The sequence below is a fragment of the Lissotriton helveticus genome, chromosome 5_1 (assembly GCF_964261635.1).
Source record: "Lissotriton helveticus chromosome 5_1, aLisHel1.1, whole genome shotgun sequence".
NCBI classification, from domain to species: Eukaryota; Metazoa; Chordata; class Amphibia; order Caudata; family Salamandridae; genus Lissotriton; species Lissotriton helveticus.
The window spans coordinates 28,910,050-28,929,884 of NC_136065.1; the positions used below are offsets into that span (position 1 = coordinate 28,910,050).

At 43.0% G+C, this 19,835-nt stretch overlaps 1 protein-coding gene across 1 annotated transcript in view; it reads right to left on the minus strand.

Moving 5' to 3' along the window:
• LOC144752361 (butyrophilin subfamily 2 member A2-like) overlaps window positions 1-19,835 on the minus strand; it is a 613,785-nt gene that overhangs the window by 61,198 nt on the left and 532,752 nt on the right. The window lies entirely within an intron of this gene.

Genomic DNA, 19,835 nt, shown 5'->3' on the forward strand with positions numbered 1-19,835 from the left:
CTTACAGTGTAAGGATGCTTGGGTGGAGTCATTCAGTCTCTTGCATAAAATAGTAAAACCTGCTTGGCTGAATCGTAATCATCTTTTTACTGCACATAGGGAATATTTTTACCCTCTAAAACTGTCAACATTTTTGTCTGGGAAAGTTTGTAATAAATGTGGCCTTCCTGAAGCATCGGATGTTCATATGTTCAAGGATTGTCCACTAATCAGCTCCTTTTGGCCTCAGGTGAAGAAAACTCTGGACTCCATCTTGAAGACTTCACTGACTTTCAATCTTCCTTTAATTATCTTCGGTGTTGACGACAATGTCACAGGCCAAGCTAGATCTCTCCTCTTTTATGCAATTCTTATGGCTAGAAGAGAAATATGTAAATTCTGGGTGGATTGCGCTGCCCCGTCTCACTCAGGCTGGCTGAGTTCACTATACGCAGTGTCTAGGTTGGATTTAGCTAGATCTCATAGTAGGAAAAAGTGTGCCTTCTGGGATCTCCTGAAATATTGGTAGTAGGATTTCCATTTTTTCCCCCCGGGTCCTATGATTATACCTTTCTTTAGCTCCATGGGCCAGTTCCGTGGGTCTCCTCGCTTATACAGTATGGTCCGCAGGTCATAAAATACCTTGATGGAGCAAAACCTTCTATCCTCTCTCTGTGGATGTTCCTTCCGCTGCTTATACCATCGTATCTAGGTCCGGTTTTAACATTTTTTTTTATTTTTTTTATTTTAGCGATTTGTATAGCGCCTGGTGACCCAAGGGCATCCCCGCGCTGTAAGGAGATTGTTTATCCTGTAAGGAGAGGGAGGGAGGAGGAACAATTATTTCGGGAATAGGTGCATTTTCAGTTTTTTGCGAAAGGTCAGGTAGCTGGCTTCCAGTCTGAGGGTGCGTGGGAGGGAATTCCATCTCACGGCCGCTTGCACCGAGAATCGTCGGCCTCCGGTGCGGGTCCTTTTGAATTTGGGGACGTTGGCCAGGTGCTCACTGTCTGAACGGAGGGATATGGATGCTTTGTAGGGGGTGACCAGGCTGCTGAGGATAGTAGGGCCAGATCCGTTGATAAGTTTGTGTGTTGTACACATGGCTTTGAATTCCACCCTTTGGCGAACAGGGAGCCAGTGCAAGGCCTTGAGGGCTGGTTTTGCTGACACTCTCGAAGGAAGGTTCGTGAGCAGACGGGCCGCAGCGTTCTGTGTCCGCTGTAGTCTAGTCAGGGTGGCCTCTGGAGCGCCCAGGTAGACCATATTGCTTTAGTCAAGACGGGACAATACTAGCCCCTGGATAAGAAGTTTCCTAGAGGCAGGTGGTAGTAGTGGGAGGATCTTACGGGTGGTGCGCATGAGCCCAGAACAGGTGCCAGCAGTTTTGGCCGCTTGCGTCTTCATGGTGAGCTCCGGTTCGAGCCATACTCCAAGGGTTTTGATTTCACGCTTCGGGGAGGGGATTTCTCCGAATACGTCGGGCCAGACTGTTGGGGGGATAGTTGCCCATTGTTTTCCCAGGAGCATCACTTCGGTCTTAGACCCATTTAATTTTAGTGATGAATCACTCATCCAGCTGTGTATTTGGGTAAGGCAGTTCGCCAGTTTCTCCGGGTGGTCGGCTAGTTGGGATAGAGAGACGACCAGTTGAGTGTCATCAGCGTAGCTTACCATTTTTATGTTAAATGGTGTCACCACGTCTTCCAGGGGAGCCATATATGCGTTAAAAAGTGTCGGGCTCAGGGAAGATCCCTGAGGGACCCCGCTTGTGAGGGGGAGGGTGGCTGAGTGGTAGTTCCCGTCCCATACCTGGAACGTGCGTCCGGTGAGGAAGGATTCTGTCCAACTAAGTGCCGTCCCGGTGATCCCTGCTGCCGCGAGCCGATGGAGGAGGACACGGTGGTTGACTGTGTCGAAGGCTGCGCTGAGATCCAGGAGGATCACTGCCACTGACCCTCCTGAATCCAGTATGCGCCTTGCCTCCTCGATGACGGCGAGGAGGGCAGTATCTGTGCCATGGCCCGGGCGGAAACCAGTTTGGGATTCCCGTAAGATGTTGTTTGTTTCAAAGAACTGGGACAATTGTCTGTTGACCAGTTTCTCAGCTAGCTTGCTGATTGCCGGTAGGAGAGAAATTGGACAATAGTTTCCCATGTCTGCTGGATCGAGCTGTGGTTTTTTAAGGAGTGCTTTTACCACCGCGCTCTTCCAGCTGGCAGGGACAGATCCCTGGGTAAGTGAGCTATTAATGAGCTCCGTGACCGTGGGAACGATGACAGGGGCCACGGTTTTGAGGAATCTGATGGGAGCCGCATCAAGTGGTGAACCACTTCTCATTTTGGTCATGGTTCGCTCGACCTCCAGACATGTTACTGGCCTGAATGTCTCAAGTTGAGGACGAGGATTACTTTCGGTTTGACTGGGGGGTGTCGGATTGTCCAAGTGGCTGGTGGGCCCGGGAGGGGGGAGGGAAACTAGTATACGGGCGATTTTATCGTTGAAGTACGTGGCTAGGTCATTACTTCGGTCCACCGAGGGGACACTGGAGGACGGGGAATGGGGTACTTTGAGCAGCTCCTTTACGATTATGAAGGATTCCCTGGCTGAATTAGAAGATTCTGTAATCCGCGTGTCATAGTGGGAGGCTTTGGCGTGCCTGATGGCATCTTTGTAGAGTCTGACTGTATTGTGGTATGCTTCCTTGCTGGAGTGCTGCCAGTCTTTCCTCCAAAGCCGTTCGGCTCTTTTACAGTTTTTACGGAGGAGTCGGAGGTCAGTGGTATACCACGGGGCGGACCCAGGTTTTCCGTTTTTATCCTCCCTAGTTCTTAGTGGGAGTACGGAGTCCAGGGAGGTGGTGATCCACTCTCTGAAATTGCTGTCAGCGACAGCCGGGTCGTCTGCGCGTGCCGGGCTGGTGTTTTTAAGAATGCTGGCCCACTCTTCGGTAGGAAGTCTGGACCAGGTCCTGTCCCTGATGTAGGTGGGCGGTTTTTGAGGTTTCCTGAAGAAACCTGGCAGTAGGAAGGAAATTAGGAAATGGTCTGTCCAGGGTAAGGGGGAGGCATCCTTCACTTGCATCGATGGAGTGTTAGTGAACACTGGGTCCAGCAGGTGACCCTTGGTATGAGTGGGTCCGGAATTAAGGAGGTGGATGTCAAGTGCTGCCAGATCAGCGATCAGGTCAGCTGCTGTCTGGTCAGTAGGGTCATCGAGATGGATGTTAAGATCTCCTATTATCAGGAAATTCGATATGGAGTGGGCCAGGGTTGCTACAGTGTCCAGGAGAGCGCTCGCGAAAGGGCCTGGATGCCCGGGAGGGCGGTAGACAAGGACTCCTGTCAGAGAGTTGGTCGAGTCTAGCTTGATTGTAAATTGCAGGCTTTCAGAGTCAGGGATCTGTGCATCCTCAGATTTGCAAAGAAGGTGGTCCCGGTGTATGATGGCGACACCGCCACCTCGGCCTAGGGGGCGGGGTAGGGACTGAATGAGGAAGCCTGGAGGGGTTGCTAGCACCATGTCTGCCTCAGAATGTGGGGCGAGCCATGTTTCCGTGAGGAAGAGGATATCAATCTTTTGGTCTTCAATGAGGTGGTTGATCTGCGTCGCATGTTTGGGGAGCGAACGGCAGTTAAGTGAGGCCAGTATCAGGGCAGCAGGCTTGTGAGGTTTTATAAGTAATTTGCGTTGTATTGGCTTGCAGAGGGTACAGCGGATGAAAGGTCCATTTAGGTCGTGAGTGTATTTACAAGAGGGGGTGGGGGGTCTGAGACTTAGTAACTCCCGATGTGAGTATCTTACCTTAGGGGCAGCTGTATCCGGCAGGGGTAGTGGCCCTAGGCCCGGTCGTGCGCAGACGGGCGCAGACGGGCTTGCCTTAGGCGCGCCTTCGGCGCGCAAACGGCGCTCCCGCTGCGCTCGTCCGCTGCGCTGGTATGGCCGGCACATTTGTAGTCTCTGGGGGTGGGGGTGGCCTCGCAGTGGGCGTGGCTACCGCCTTGGGCGTTTCCTGATTCAGCGCTGGGGTCGCTGTGTCAGGGGTGGTCGGGGGGGTCTGTGAGGGCGCGTTCAGGTCAGCGCTTCCAAGCAGGTGAGCTCTAAGGTCTTTAAAATTCTAACAGAAGTGAAAATGGTGCAGTTTTTAAAAACAGATGAAAATACAGTCCTCCGGCTTCCGCCTCAGAGGATAACAACAGAAAGATAAAGGTTAAGAGTCAGAGTGAGAGGAAATGCATTAAAGGGTGTTTAAATAAATCTGTCAAGAAGTGGGTGGTATTAAAAGTAGCATAGAAAATGGGTAGGTAGTGAATATATATAAGAAAGATATAGAAGGAAATAGAGGATAGGAAGTAGGAAGATGGAAAATGATTATTACAAAGGAGAATAATATTCAGTGCTCCAGTCAAAGATGGCCGTAACTATTATTAAGTCCTTTTTCGATTTCTATTAGTCCATTAGGCATGAGGGACAACAACAATAAGTCCTTTTTCGATTTCTATTAGTCCATTAGGCATGAGGGACAACAACAATAAGTCCTTTTTCGATTTCTATTAGTCCATTAGGCATGAGGGACAACAACAAGTCCATTTTCGATTTCTATTAGTCCATTAGGCATGAGGGACAACAACAATAAGTCCATTTTTGATTTCTATTACTCTAATTAGGCGAGTAGGACCACAACACCAGGATAGGGGAAGGAAGGCAAAATGGAAGTAAAAATGATTGTTAATGATTAGTGGGGACAAAATGGGCGCCACATGTTTTGAGAACACGTCGGAATTAGGTAGTTTGTAGTGAAACTCGACATCAATTTACAATTATGAAAGTTCGGGCTTAATAGTATTGAGCAGAATCTTGGCAAATACAGTGAAATATTGAAAAAAAATCAAATGTCGACGTCTTCGGCGGCAGCCATTGTAGGGTCGGGCAGGTCGAGCTTTGATTACCTAACTAATTAATTTTGCTGGTATGAGGAAACAATACATAAAAATAATTCAACAGTTCCCAGACCAGCTTTCGGGTTGCACCTCTGACCCACCGCAGATTGTCACCTTAACTGTACAGCGAGCCTAATTCTGTATGGTGCTCGATAGAATAGGCTTATGCCGGCGTTGTTTACATCACTCCCAACAGCAGGGGGTGTCTGCGTTGACTGGGTGACCCAACGGACAAAACCAGCATCCACCGGGCCAAAGGGAAATGGCAGGGGCCCAAAACAGAGTTTAAACCACAGTCGGACCGGAGCCTCAACCCGACCCTGGGAGCAGGGGGGGAGGGACAGAACAAGCCGCTAAAGATTGGCAAATGGCAAGCAGCTCGCGGTGGCTCCCGCGATGCGCGGCGGTCTGTCGCAAGGAGGGGGGAGGCAGAAGAGCCGAGACTCACCCTTCCGTCCGCGGCCCCAATGCAGCCTGGAATCCCCTCACAAACGTCAAAGAGGGAAAAAGAAGCGGGTCTTGGTCCGGGGAGCAACCAGCGCAAGCAGGGGGGCGGAGCGCCGTAACTCCGGTTCGCCGGACCCAGGCAACCTTAGCAAGGCACCGGTGCAGGCATGGACAGCAGGCGAACCGAGCGCCCAATGTCGAAGCAGGTAGAAGCCCCGGAGGTCAGGACCCCCGTCACAGCGTCCTTTGCCGACTTCAATCAAGCCGAACACGGGCAGTGGACGGAGGATCCTGGGGGCCGTCATCTAGGTGGCGAGCTACGTCGTTGATGAGCGATGTGGAGACACGGTTTGGCGACCAGCAGCAACTCAGCACAACGAGTGTGTGTCGTAATCCTCGGGGTGGCGGATCCGGAGAGTTGAGGTCGACCCACACCTGGGTAAGTTGATTTCTCCTTCCTTGATCTCCTAGATATTTCACTGGTAGTCTGGTGGGAGGAAAGGCTGGGTTAACCCGGGATTTAAACCGCGTTTGGTTATCCCGAACCCAGGAGCTCTTTCCTCGAGCTCCTACTTGGCGGCCATCTTAGGATTCAAATTCAGATATAAACATCCAGATATAAACCCCAGAAATTGCTTGTGATAGATACGCATGGTGGCTGGTGCTTCCCAAAGAGAGCCAAGACAAATGAGGAAAAAAAAAAAAAAAGAAACCTTTTGCCAAGGAGAAGAACCAAGAAAGCTGTGGGAGTTTGGACTGCCCCTCTACCAGTATGCTGTTTGCTGGGTTGGCCTGCAGTGGTTTCGTCACTGCCAAGGAAAGGAGAAGGAACTTTTTAAGGACTTTTATCATCTTACAGAATATTCTACAAGGGTTTGAACTTGTGTTTGCCTCCTGCTGAAGTCTCAGGGACAAAAGACTTCATCTCCAGCTTCCCTCACAGTTTCCTTGCGGGGAAAACTGTTTTCCAAAGCCTGCGTGTCACTTGGAGCTGTGTTAAATATTGCAGGGATTCGTTAGCATGACCTGAAAGCCATCTTGTATTTCTGGCAGCCGTCTTGTTTACCATGTGCTGCCACATGCTCGCCATGTGCTCTGTCCTCCCTCAGTGTTGACTGCTCTTGTAATCTGCCTAGAAACAAACTATATTTAGCATCTTCCACCTTCGCACATGCTTAGTTGAACTTGCAGCGTTCCTTGCAACTGTTCATAGTCTGTAAATGTCAGGATGTGTTCACCAGAATTAGCAACTGTTAGCTGCTCCCACTTTGTTGAGCAAGCAGATCTTGCATGTCCATATTAGTCATTTTGCATGCTTACTTGAGCCAGGACTGCCCCATGGACTTATGCTGACTATGTAACCATAAGCATATATAAGGCCCCAGTTTTCTGTACTCCTGAGACTGCCTCATTCAGTTGCTAAGGCTTCTGTGTGACGTAGTCTCCCTCATTTGAGGTTAATAAAGATGTTATTTTTATATTTCAGCTTCTGTGCAATTTCTTCTTTGTTAGTTTAAAAGGACCAAGTATCAGTGAGACCCCTGAGAAGGTTTACATTTTCTACAAATGGCGCTCCAACGTGGACCTCATCAGAGAAGTGGCTATCTAATGGAGTGAACTTGTCAGGAGACAGAAATCTACTGAGGAGGACAGGACATGATTCTACTAAGGAGGTACTCTGTGCACGGAGATTCTGGGGATTCTCTGTCTCTGCAGCCCAGTATATTTCTGATCTTCCTGATTTTTAACCTCCACATGATGTCACTCCTGATTGAGAACCTTTTTGGCTTGAGTATTCTAAAAATGACCGTTAGGTCATTCAGAACTTGGCAGTCAGAATTTGGGCAACCATTTGTTTGGTAAGAGTCATTCTGCGGCGCTTGCTGTTGGTTTGATGCCTTGGATTGGTAAGGTAGTTTAGTAATGCTTACTGTGGCTTTGGAATTTTGGAATTTTGGAATTTGTGTTGGCCTACTTTGGATTTGTATGGGATAGATATACGAATTGCAATTTGTGTAGGCAGGTAATGAGGAGAATTGTCCCTGTTTGAATTTGTTTGAACGGCGCAACGTACGAAGAGTACCTTAAGCGCTACTTTGATTATAATATTTTCATATGTTGCAATATTTTTGGCATGCCTGTTTCAAGCACACATCGAAGAATGTGTTGCTTTTTGGAGGTACCATAGTGAGATGTGAATTAAATTCGCCGGCTCCCCTGAGGGAATACCTAAATAGGTTTAGGTATAAAAACATATTTCTTCCTTGGTGACTTATCCCCAGGGAATTAAAATATGACAATAATACAAACAAGGACCCTTTTCTGCGCACGTTTATAAATGGAGATATGCAGAGCGATTTTTTGGTGTTCTGCCAGCCAAAGCTAGTGAATTGAGTGTATTTTGGTTTCTTGGAAATAAAACAGTCTGTTGGGTTGTTTTATTTTGCAGTCTTTTGGAATACTATTGAGAAGCTCTTCTTGTAAATATGACTTACAACTAGTATTTACAAATGGTTTGGTTTAAGTACAGTGTGTGGGCTGTCCTTTGTTTCTGTCCTAAGTGTTGATCTGTGGGTTAAATGTGTGCTTAAATGTCTATGTGGTTCTTGGTTTTACATTGCAACTTCTGCGAGTAAATAGCGATTGCGCTCTTTGTGTAAGGATTGCTAGCCTTAAGCGCACTGTATTATGTGTCCTGAGTGTATGACCCCTTCCGTATATGTCTGGAATGAGCTCTCTGTGTTTGTTTGTGTTTTCTTGCTGTCATCAGTCTGTTATGCAAAATGTCATTTAATAAATATTAAATAAAAATTAAATAAAAATCCAGAAATGAAACATATGATATGCTAAATAACTGCATGTTACTAATACATTTATAGAGTAAGCAACTATGCACATGTACAAACTGCCAATTCTTAAAAGATAATATTAGAATTCACATTCAATAGGAATAAAATAGGCCTCGAAAATGAAATTGTGTCTTTTGCAATAAATAAATGATTATAAAATGTTGCAGTATTTTTCTTAGATACATTGTATTAGATATTAACAGGTAAACTCATCATCTGAGTAAATTGGATGTTGCTGAACTACACACACATTTTAAAACTAGAAATGCATCAGTTTTAAATAGACTGTCACCGTGCTTAAAAGCTTTCCAACAGCTGTCTTTTAACTGCCCCCGAGCAGCAGCTGTTCTTTTGATTGTAGGCCACGGAGAGACAGGTATGTTGATTCAGCTAGGATTTTGCAGTGCAAACATGTGGTAAAATCCTGCATTTCAGACTGCTGTTTTAAAAAGTTACAAAAATCAGGTTCATTATTTTAGATAACAGCAAAACATTTAAGGTAGGGATCTCCTTTCTTAAAGCCTTTTTACATAAGCACATTCATGGTTCTGATGTTAAATAATGACTGTCCTTTTAAAAAAGTGGCACAAAACTTTTCATGTTTCAAGTTAGGCTTCTATGCTTAGGCTTATGAATGAATGCGTCTAAATATGATAGGCAAGGAATGAAGCTTGCTTTTCCTTTGTGGAATTATCAAAATGATTAGTTTTATTTAAAAAAAAAGATTAATTATGAAACATTTATTAAAAAAATAGGTGCTTTTAAATTCGTTTTATAATATTTATAAAGCTTAATAATCATAGTGTGACCTCCAAGCATTCACATTTAATTTAAGTTGTGTTTTATCACATAATGAGGAAATGTATATATGAAATATCACTCCAGGCAGGCGTAAAAAACTCATTTTTATAGGGGTATATATGATTATTTTTAATTTCCAACTCCTGGACTATGAAGTGAACATTCTGAGGATGACAATTATGCAAAAAATTATACGATATTCATTTTTAAGTGCCCCAGATATCAAAGTTGAAATTGGGCAAAATTCACTAATTTAAAAACAAATTATGCATTCAAAGCTGCTTTTAACCTGCCTTAGGCTTCAGTAAATGCATACATTTAGATATAATACAAACAGCTGACTTCTATATTGTTAGACAAGTATACTGCACACTGCTTACAATTGAAAATAAATATAAAAAACCAGCAGAAGGTATTCTTTTAACTACAAACAAGGGGATAAGTGCTTTCCAGCTTTCTGTCTCTAGACGAATTGGGACAGCCGCATGGACACCCTTGAATACAAAATAGGACAGCTGGGAAGAGTTAAAAGTCAGTTCTATATTTAGAAGCCTGGCAGGACTCCCAGAGAAGGTCTGCTCGGACATTTTAACCTCTCAAACTTTTTGAAAGACGACAGGGGAGAAAAGGAGACATTTTACTTTTTTTGGCAAAAGCAAGCACTTTATGTACTCATATGATAGAAAACGATATAATGGGATATGTGAACTTTGATTAACAGATGAGCTGTGCCATATTTATACAGCACTAATGCTTAAAAGCTGAGGCAATGAAATTTAGTTTGAATTAATTTGCCCTCATGTTTCACTTGTACATTTGCTCAAAGGGTTTGGGGTTTGGGTATTCATGTTTTTTTAGTTCTCCGAAATGTGCTATCTACCTCCTATAAGTTTGTTTATGCCCAGTAGCTACATATAGGGGTTGATAGTGTTGACAGAAGTTAAACCTGTTTCAGGTTTCCTACTATCAAAATGGGGGAAGGAGGCTATCTCCTCTACAAATTAAGGCTAGGTAATATGTAGGTTGCTCTCTCTTTTTCTCAATTTTTCTAGCCTGTCTAAACTGTCTGTGAAATAGCAATGAGACATTTAATTGGCTATTCAGTAAAACTGTTTTAAACATTGTTAGCATTAATAAAATGAATAAGTATATATGTTATGTTACTGCCCATCCTGTTTGATGAAATTATGACAGGATCAGTAGTCTAGATTGCTGTTCCCTTATTTTGATCTTTAAGGGGAACTAGATGTGGGTAGTTTTTGTTCTACAAGTCTTTGGTGATAACTCTATTATTGTATGGTAAACTCATGCTACATAGTTTTGTAAGGGCATTGCTAGTTTTTTATTAGCTAGTCTGTGTAAGTAAACTGACAGTCCTTATTAGAGCCAATGTTGCATAGTTTTGATCATGAAAAGTAAAACACAGGGAAGATGCCCATGTGATCCTTAGCAAAAATGTTTTGAAGGAAATGTTGTTTGATAGATAGGAAACCCGGTTAAATAAGCAGTTTTAGATTTTCCTGTTGCTCTTATAACATGAGGGCATGGTCCTAAGCATACAATGTAGGTGCTTTTATTAAGAAGAAATCATTTTAGAAGTGTCTGCAGTCCTGTACAAGTAATGTAAAGTTGATGAGCAAAAGTGTAGAACATTTCCTTGTTTTATTTTTAGGGTTTTCAGATTAGTACACAGGAATACACCAATGTAAAGATTTAGGGTATGACTGTGTTGTTTTTCTCTTTTCCTCACAATTTAGTAAATGAATACAGACTTCCTTGGCTGCTTGGGATTGGGTGATGTATTGCTCTTGTCAGTTCACCAAAGAGTTCCATTTATACTTGCCAATAGGTCCATGCTGTTGTTTTGTTTACTCTCACATAGATAGATGAAAGTGGTTCTTGGGTGCCTTGCTAATATATGGGGCATCCCAAGACTAGGAAGTATTCAGAGACTATACTCTATGTTGATAGACTGTTTCTGTGCCTTGTCTAAAGACCTTTTGTTCTGTCCACCAATAGATCTTTGCTGCCTTACCACCATTCCCAGAGGGGCCCAGACATCAGATTCAGCCTGGGGAGTCAGCGTCAGCACCAGTCCTGCTTGAACCCAAAGTGAAGGTAAGGAGCACAGGTATTCCTGGCAACGAGGACCTCAGTGAAGGTGGAAGCCCTGAAATGAATTGCGTACCCCTGTCACTGTCTTGGGCAAAAGATGGGGTCACAAATTAGAAAGGAGAAATCGTGCATCACGTATTTGATGCCCAGCTGAGAGTCACAGACCGACCAGAATGGCGAGGAGGCTTTGCTTAAGGTGACCCCTTTTGAAACAAGGGTTGCTTCAGAGATCCTAGCATCAGGCCTCTGAACCCTGGTCCTAAAGTGAATGCAAGTTTGCTCCTTTGTTTGTTGGTTAAGAGATACCTGGGTACACTGGATGCAATGTGTGGCCCCAACGAATGAGCAGTGCGCCAGCAGAGCAATACAGGAGTTAGGGAAGGACTTGAGATTAGGGTACTGGTGCTGTGTCTCTGGTGCCTGTTAGAATGAAGTGAAGGAAACTGGTGCACTGCCTGAGACACTGGACAGGATCGCTAAGAGCATTTGCCTGGTGGGTGACTGCCCTATCCTTAAAGAAGAGACTTTTCCCTTGAAACTGGGCTGTGATTTTTGAGTTGCGAGTTGTGCAGCTCCACTGTGGAAACAACAAGAGCCTGCCTGTGAGGCTCAAACGGACACAGGGAGATGACTCCCCTCTGGCTTGGTTGTACAGCAGCTTCAATTTCCCTAAGGACTTCTTCTTTTTTGTCAATAATGTATCCCTTTAGTCATCCCGTTTTTAAGGAGGAGCAGCCCTGTGCAGCTCTTCGTCCTAATTCTTATGTGGTCCTCCTGGTTCCAAAAATGATTAATGTTCAGGCCCTCATAAAAGGAACACGTAAAAGTCAATTGGAAAATGTTTTTATTAGAGATGTCCTGTTAGCTATTCTGAAACTGAAATTGATGGTCACTGAAATACATAGGAGCCCTGAAAATGTTTACTAGATGATTTTAGGATTTGCTTTTGCTTAGGAATAGGAAAAATGATAATTCTGTTTGTAATAGTGGTCATTACTCTCTCCTGCTATCTGTATGTTAATGATGACCCAATGCTTTGTTCTCTTTGTATTCCTGCTTATACTTCACATATACCCGCTTAATGAAATGTTTAGAATGGAAAATGCCTACCTAGCAATGAATTCGGATATTGATCAATTTATGAAAATTAATGTGCAAATATTTTCTGTGTTCCTACTGGAACATAGGAATGTCTTTAGCTCATGCTAAAAGGACCATCTGTTAAATATTGCAGGGATTTGTTAGCATGAGCTGAAAGCCATTTTGTATTTTTGGCAGCCATCTTGTTTGCCATGTACTGCCACATGCTTGCCATTTGCTCTGTCCTCCATTAGTGTTGATTGCTTTTGTAATCTGCCTAGAAACTAACTATATTTAGCAACTTCCACCTGCGCACATGTTCAGTTGAGCTTGCAGCTGTCCTTGCAACTGTTCCTGGTCTGTAAATGTCAGGATGTGTTCACCCGAATTAGCAACTGTTAGCTCCTCCCACTTTGATGAGCAAGAAGATCTTGCATGTTCATATTAGTCATTTTGCATGCTTACTAGAGCAAGGACTGCCCCTTGATCTTATGCTCACTATGTAAACCTAAGCATATATAAGGCCCCAGTTTTCTGTACTCCTGAGACTGCCTCATTCAGTTGCTAAGGCTTCTGTGTGACGTAGTCTACCTCATTTGAGGTTAATAAAGATGTTACTTTTATATTTCAGCTTCTGTGACAATTTCTTCTTTGTTGGTTTAAAAGGACCAAGTATCAGTGATACCCCTGAGAAGGTTTATATTTTCTACAGCTGGAAGCGCAACGCATCGAGAAGAAGCGTGATGCCGCCGCAGCTGTAATCGTCGCATCACCGGAGACGCGTACTGCCGACACATCTCCCAGCAAGTGTGTCTTTGTCAAAGCTGCCTGCTGTCGCATCACCGGAGAAGCGTGACGCCATCGAGAGAGTCACCATCACATTCACCGGAGAAGCGTGTCGCAGGGCCTGTCGTGGCTCTAAAGTACAGAGTCTTCGCAAGGCTGCCAGGGCGTCTACGCATCATCATCCCATCGTCGCATCAAGGTCGCCATCTTCTCAAGATCAACACATTGCATCGAAGCGCCATCTTGCGCATCGCAACCGGACCACAATCCGAGAACCTACGCATCATCCCCGCACCGGTAAGGATCATAACGCATCCCCTACTCTGCGCAAGCACTGAGGCGCAAAGCACCATACCCCCCGGATCACGGAACCAACGCATCTCCGCTTTTGTGAGCCTTTTGTTCATTTTGCATTATGCATCAAGGTACTTTGTTGAGAACTTTGTCGCATTTATCATCAACTTGAACTAAGCAACTTTTATCATCTTTAAGTCAACTTTAAGTACAGTTTCGTGGATTTTTGTCATTTGTGGTCTTGTGTTAAGTCTATATAAAGAATACTTATTTTTATAAAACCTGTGTTGTGTCCATCTGTAGTTTTTTCAGTGTATTACTGTGTACATTCACAAATGCTTAACACACTGCCTCTGAGATAAGCCTGTCTGCTCATGCCAAGCTACCAAGGGGGTGAGCAGGGGTTATTTAGCAGTGTAATCCACTTATCCTGACTTAGAAGTAAGGGTCCCTATTTGGACAAAGGTGAATACCATTGCCAAATAGAGACCCCCAGATCTAACATCCGGCTCAAGAGCACACACTGAAAATAAATTCTGCAAATTCTGCACGCAGAGCAGAATTTTACACCCAGGCCTAGTCAGAAATCCAAAAATAGCTGCCCATCTAACATTGTTGATTTCAAATAGGGTCACCAAACCCAACACATTAAAAAAACCAATATGTATTTGATTCTGTTTCGCTTCTGTGGACACAGCCATTTTTTTTTATGTCTAAAGGAATTTTAGCATACCGGGCTAATCCAACCAGAAAAACAGAGGGAATAATGTCTAGGAAAGTTCTAGGCTTAGATAGGAAGGGGATTACTACTTTCATCTGTGTGATTAGCACTGTGTCACTTCTTAGGTCTCTTACAGAATCTCCATCAGACACAGTCTCTGAGGAATTTAACATTATTATAAGTCCCATATTAACATTTGACGCCAAGCAGCTATCTCACATTAGATCTGTCTCGCTCTCATTCTTCTATTTGCTTTTTATGTATCCCCTAGCATAGATGATACTAAAGTCCACTTCCATCAGCAGCAATAAGGTATAATTTTAGCTCACACCTATATTCCTCAGATGTGTCAGTTGGAAAGTCCTGTAAGATTTCAGAAGCATTTTGATAAAGAAAGGTATCTGGATGCTGCTCAGCCGTATACCCTTGAGAAATCCCTCACTAAGGCCCAGATTTACAAAACATGCACACAATCAGCGCAGCACCCAAAAACGCTGTTTTTCATGAGAGGGAGAGAGAAGGACAGCGTCATATCAACAGAGATATGGCTCTCTCTTCCCCTCTTTTTACCAGTGGTGCACAATCAGGGTGCTGACCACCAAACATTCACTTTTAGGCCAGAGTGCAAGGGTGTGTGTGTGTGAGAGTAGCGTAGGTTACCCTATACTATGGTTAGACTAACTCTAAAAAAGTGCCCCACATTGGATGTGTGCTGCACAGTACAGCAAACATGAAAAGTGGGAAGTATTAGGAGAAATGAGGGCATTTATTCTTTTTAACTCCTGCTTCAAAGGGGTGTACTTGGTTATGCATACCCCTGTCTTCTGATGTTAGTTAATAGGGTTTTGCATCAAAAAGCATGGATGGTTGCATGGGAATGCCTATGTACCATCCATGTAACTCCCCCTTGAAGGTAAGTAACGCAAAGCGGCGATTAGCACTGCTTTGTGTTACTTTTAGGCAACTTTTCAATGCCCAACAAGTTTTGTGCTGGAAAGTAAATAACAAAAAAAAACTTTGCTCTGGTCTGGTTCAATTTTATGACACAAACACTGCGCACAATGTTTGTAAAACTGGGCTTGAGATGCTATTGTTCTGACTTGAACTGTATAAAAATCCTACAATTAAAGCTGGGATAAACATGTAAATCCTGTGCTACTAGGCATCAGGTTAGCCAATAAATACACAGGGCTCGATTCACAATGACTCCCACACCAGTGGCAGAGGCCCGCAGACGTGGAGGGGGCCTGCGCTCAGGTCAGAAACTTTACACTGCTGTTACTCATTGTGGAGGTCAAACCAGGAGTGCACGTCCCCCGCCACAAGTACGGGAACCTGCCATGACTGCAGGCCCCTGCCACGAATGCAAAGGCCCTTTGTGAATTGGCCCTACAAACATTCGCCAATACTCAGAGGAAAAAGTCAGATTTGGGAGTCTGATTATACCACCCTAGATATGGAGGAATATCAGATTGTTACGATATTTGATACATTCCTTAGTGATATAGCATTCTCCACGGCGCCTCTTCTACCCCAGAGTTAAAGGGATCAAATTTATCACGCCAAGGTGCAAAGACTTATTCAATGTGTCAGAATGAACTATATGTCCAGTTGGACTGTAGCCTGTACATAACCCAGTGAGCAAGACTACATTGGGATGGTTTTGTGATTACGATAAGTTGAGTTCAGTGACACAGTGGAATTACAACCCCTCTTCCATTGATGAATAACACATTCAAAACCATTAGGAAACAGGACATAACTTTACTCTTTATTTTAAACTACTTGCCTAGTACATAAAACACAGAATATAAAAATAAATGCAGTGAAGCATGTCATAGTCAGAGAAAACTGCAAGAACATTTCTACCATCGTTATTGAGTCCCTCATGCTTTTTAGAGGTGTTATGCTAACTTCGCTAAAGCACTACATAGCAAAACTGCTCTTGGGTTTCTAAGATGCTTCACACAACATTCCTGTGGTTTTGGTATGGAATAGCAAGTTAGGTATTTTCTATCACAGCTTAGCAGTGTGTGCATGACTGGAACATAAACTGTCACCAGCTGATGGCGACATCTCCTCACTGCCACATAACTTTTACCTCGATAGCCAATGCTCAAAGGCGCTCTTTATGCATGAGCCTATATCTGAGTTTCTATCTCATCTGACTTCCGATTTTATCTTATCGTACTTTTTATTTTGAAAACAATGACAGGATTTTCAGACATTAAAGTAAGAATAGGACAAGACAATCAAGCAGCAAATGTTCCAACTTCTTTCATAATGATACTGTTAACATTTATAAACAATCCTGCACAGCAGGTACTCATGGTACAGGCATTTCTAATATTTCTAGACATCTCAAATACTTCTCACTTTCTATTATAGAACATGTATGATACTGTAAGCCCTCTTTAAAGAACGTCACTGTTAACAAGATGTTTTGTAACTTGTACCCTGTAATTTATACCTATTGCAAGAGGTTGTGTCATTTGTATTGAACAGGTTAAATAAACATGGGATTCAAAACTTAGAAATCACAGAAGGGGGAAGCTGGGAATAATCCCAGGTTTTATGGTATTACATTGTTCAATTCAGCCACCAGATGTGTTTGCTTCGCTTCCTCTACACCCACCTTACCGCTGATCCCCCCCTCTCCCAACCGCCATGCCGCTGACATCAATGCGACCCTCGGGCATATCACCCACCCAACGTTTTGTCCCCTGGGAAAATGTTTCAAGTACCCATGTTCTAGACAATATTCCAAAATCAGAGCATTTAGGAATAGAAGGATTTCTAAAATTGAGAGCTTTAGGCAATGAGCCAATAAGTTTCCTGATTATGATGCACAAAAACTATTTCCAAGTTTGAACTATGAAGAAGATCTACTGTGTACAGTGACAGCAAAATACCACTTACAGAGATTTAAAAGCATCTACTGCCACTGTTTTAAGAGAAAGACCATCACAACTTTGCTGTGTAGACAAAAACAAATATGAGCTCACTAGAAGTTGCTTTTACATAAGCTCTATCAAATATTGCTCAATTTATACCTTACCTCTTGCTTTAATTTACCTTTCAGAGACGATATATAGAAGAATAATTTAATCTTGTTTTGAGGATGTAAAATGTATTTCTACATTGCCTACTGGTGAAAGTAGACAGACAAAGGGTTGTTTCAGCTGTCTAGGAGCATGTTCTTAATATTCCTATTCATTTTTGCAAAACGTCTGAAAAATGATTTTCATAAGATATTTCTTTTCTCATAGCAATAGATAATTTATGCGTTTCAAAATGACCTACCACATTGACATTCACGATTATTATACGTTTCTAAAATCTCTCAATAATTGGCATGTTTTTTTTAAAGAATATGCTATCAAGTTGCCTTGCACCATAATGGTTAGGGGTCTGTAAATTAGTAATAAATTCAATGCAGATTACAAAAAGGCTTGAAATGTATGTAAGCAACAATATGTTCAGATTTGTAAACCTCAAAACTGTTTAAAACATCCAACCATAATTTAGAAATGTTTTCTTTTGATATGTCTGCTTAGATAGCCAATGATAAGTTATGAATTTTAAATGGACATTTCTGAAGATTTTCAAGATGGAGTTGAGGAGTCTAAGTTGAGTGAAATCCCTTGGTGTGCGTCTAGGTGTTTTGTGTTGCTATACAGAGTGGGCATTGCTGTGCTCATTGTATAGGGAACCTCTTTTTTTGTATAAAGGAGAAATAGGGCCAGATGTGCAAACGGTAAATATCCTTTATAACAAATGTTTTATCACGCGGACTTTGACTCCGCATACCTTTTCTCTGCATTGTCCCCTACCCCGCATAACATTACTCCGCATTTTTTTACATCGCAGGTGCATTTATCATGCATGCCTTTACAACAAAAATCATTGTAAAGGCATTCATGGTAAATGCACATACAATGTAAAAAAAAAGAATTTGGGCGATCCACGTCTTTGTGAGGAATCAAGCTTTTCCATTTCCTCACATCGATGTGCACCGCCCCTGACAGAAAGAGGACGTGATTGAGGAAGCAAAAGCAGAGAGAAAATACGAGAAGAAAAAGAGAGAAACCACGAGGAGAGAGAGGTAAGGGGGAATGAGCATTAATTTTTAAGGGATTAGGGTAGTGTTTATGTAGTGTAGGGTAGTGTACGTGTATTGTAGGCTAGTGTTTTAGGGGTTAGGGTAGTGTTGTGGTGTGGGTGTAGTGTAGGGTAGTGTTTGTGTAGTGTAGGGTAGTGTATGGGTAGTGTAGGGTAGTGTTTTAGGTTTTAGGGTCATGTTTGTGTAGTGTAGGGTAGTGTATGTGTAGTGTAGGGTAGTGTTTAGGTTTTAGGATCGTGTTTGTGTAGTGTAGGTTAGTGTATTTGTAGTGTTTTAGGGTTTAGGGTCGTGTCTTGGTGTGGGTGTAGTGTATAGTAGTGTGTGTAGTATTGAGTAGTGTATGTGTAGTGTAGGGTAGCGTTTTAGGGTTTAGGGTCGTGTTTTGGTGTGGGTGTAGTGTAGGGTTGTGTTTGTGTACTGTAGGGTAGTGTATGTGTAGGGTAGGGTAGTGTTTTAGGGTTTAGGGTCGTGTTTTGGTGTAGGTGTAGTGTAGGGTGGTGTATGTGTAGCGTAGGGTAGTGTTTTAGAGTTTTAGGGTAGTATTAGTGTTGTGTAGGGTAGTGTATGTGTAGTGTAGGATAGTGTTTTAGGGGTTAGGGTAGTATTAATATTGTGTAGGGTAGTGTATGTGTAGTGTAGGGTAGTGTTTTAGGGTTTAGGGTAGTGTTTGTGTAGTGTAGGGTAGTGTATGTGTAGTGTAGGGTAGTGTTTTAGGGGTTAGGGTAGTGTTGTGGTGTGGTGTAGTGTAGGGTAGTCTTTTTGTATTGTAGGGTAGTGTTTTAGGGTTTATGGTAGTGTTTGTGTAGTGTAGGGTAGTGTATGTGTAGTGTAGGGTAGTGTTTAGGGTTTGGAGTAGTATTAGTGTAGGGTAGTGTTTGTGTAGTGTAGGTAGTGTTTTAGGGTTTAGGGTGGTGTTAGTGTAGTGTAAGGTAGTGTAGGGTTGTGGGTAGTGTTTTGGTGTTGGTGTAGTTTAGGGTAGTGTTTGTGTAGTGTAGGTTAGTGTTTTTTGCAGGGTATTCTCACTGACCTTTAAAACTTTTACAATGAGTATACCTTTAACATGCATGCCATTGTGTTGTAAAGGCATGCGTTGTAAAGGCATGGAGTGATAGTATTTGCGGAATCATTTCTGCGGAGTGATGGTATGCGGGGTTTTTGTATGGGGAAAAACGTCACATATTCGTGCAAACATTAGGAATAACGATTTCCTAATTGCAATTGTCTCTTAATCACAAATAGGCACCGGGATTATAATGTTTGAACCTCATTCAAATTACATTAGCGATTACTAATAGGTCACAAGCAGAACTACCTCATGCACATCAATGAGGTAGGTCGCAATTTGAGCCATTAGGAATCGCAGCTGAGGTCAGCAGGCTACAATGTCTGTAATTGCTTTTTAATAGAGCAATGATTTTTTTTTAATGCAGCCCATTTGCCTTTAAGGAAAATGGGAGGCGTTTAAAAGCAAAAATGTAACTTTGCTGTCCATGGTACCACTGTCTGCTCTTAAAAAATATTTTTTTAACATGCTCAAAGGGGAAGGGTTTCCCTAAGGACCCTTTCTTCTATGTGAATGGATTACTACCAGTTTTAAACTGACAGTAAAGTATTACTGTTTAGTGACTGGAATTAGGCGCAAAACATTAATACCTACCATTTAGATTTGGTATTTGGAATCACAATTTGCCTTTTCTACA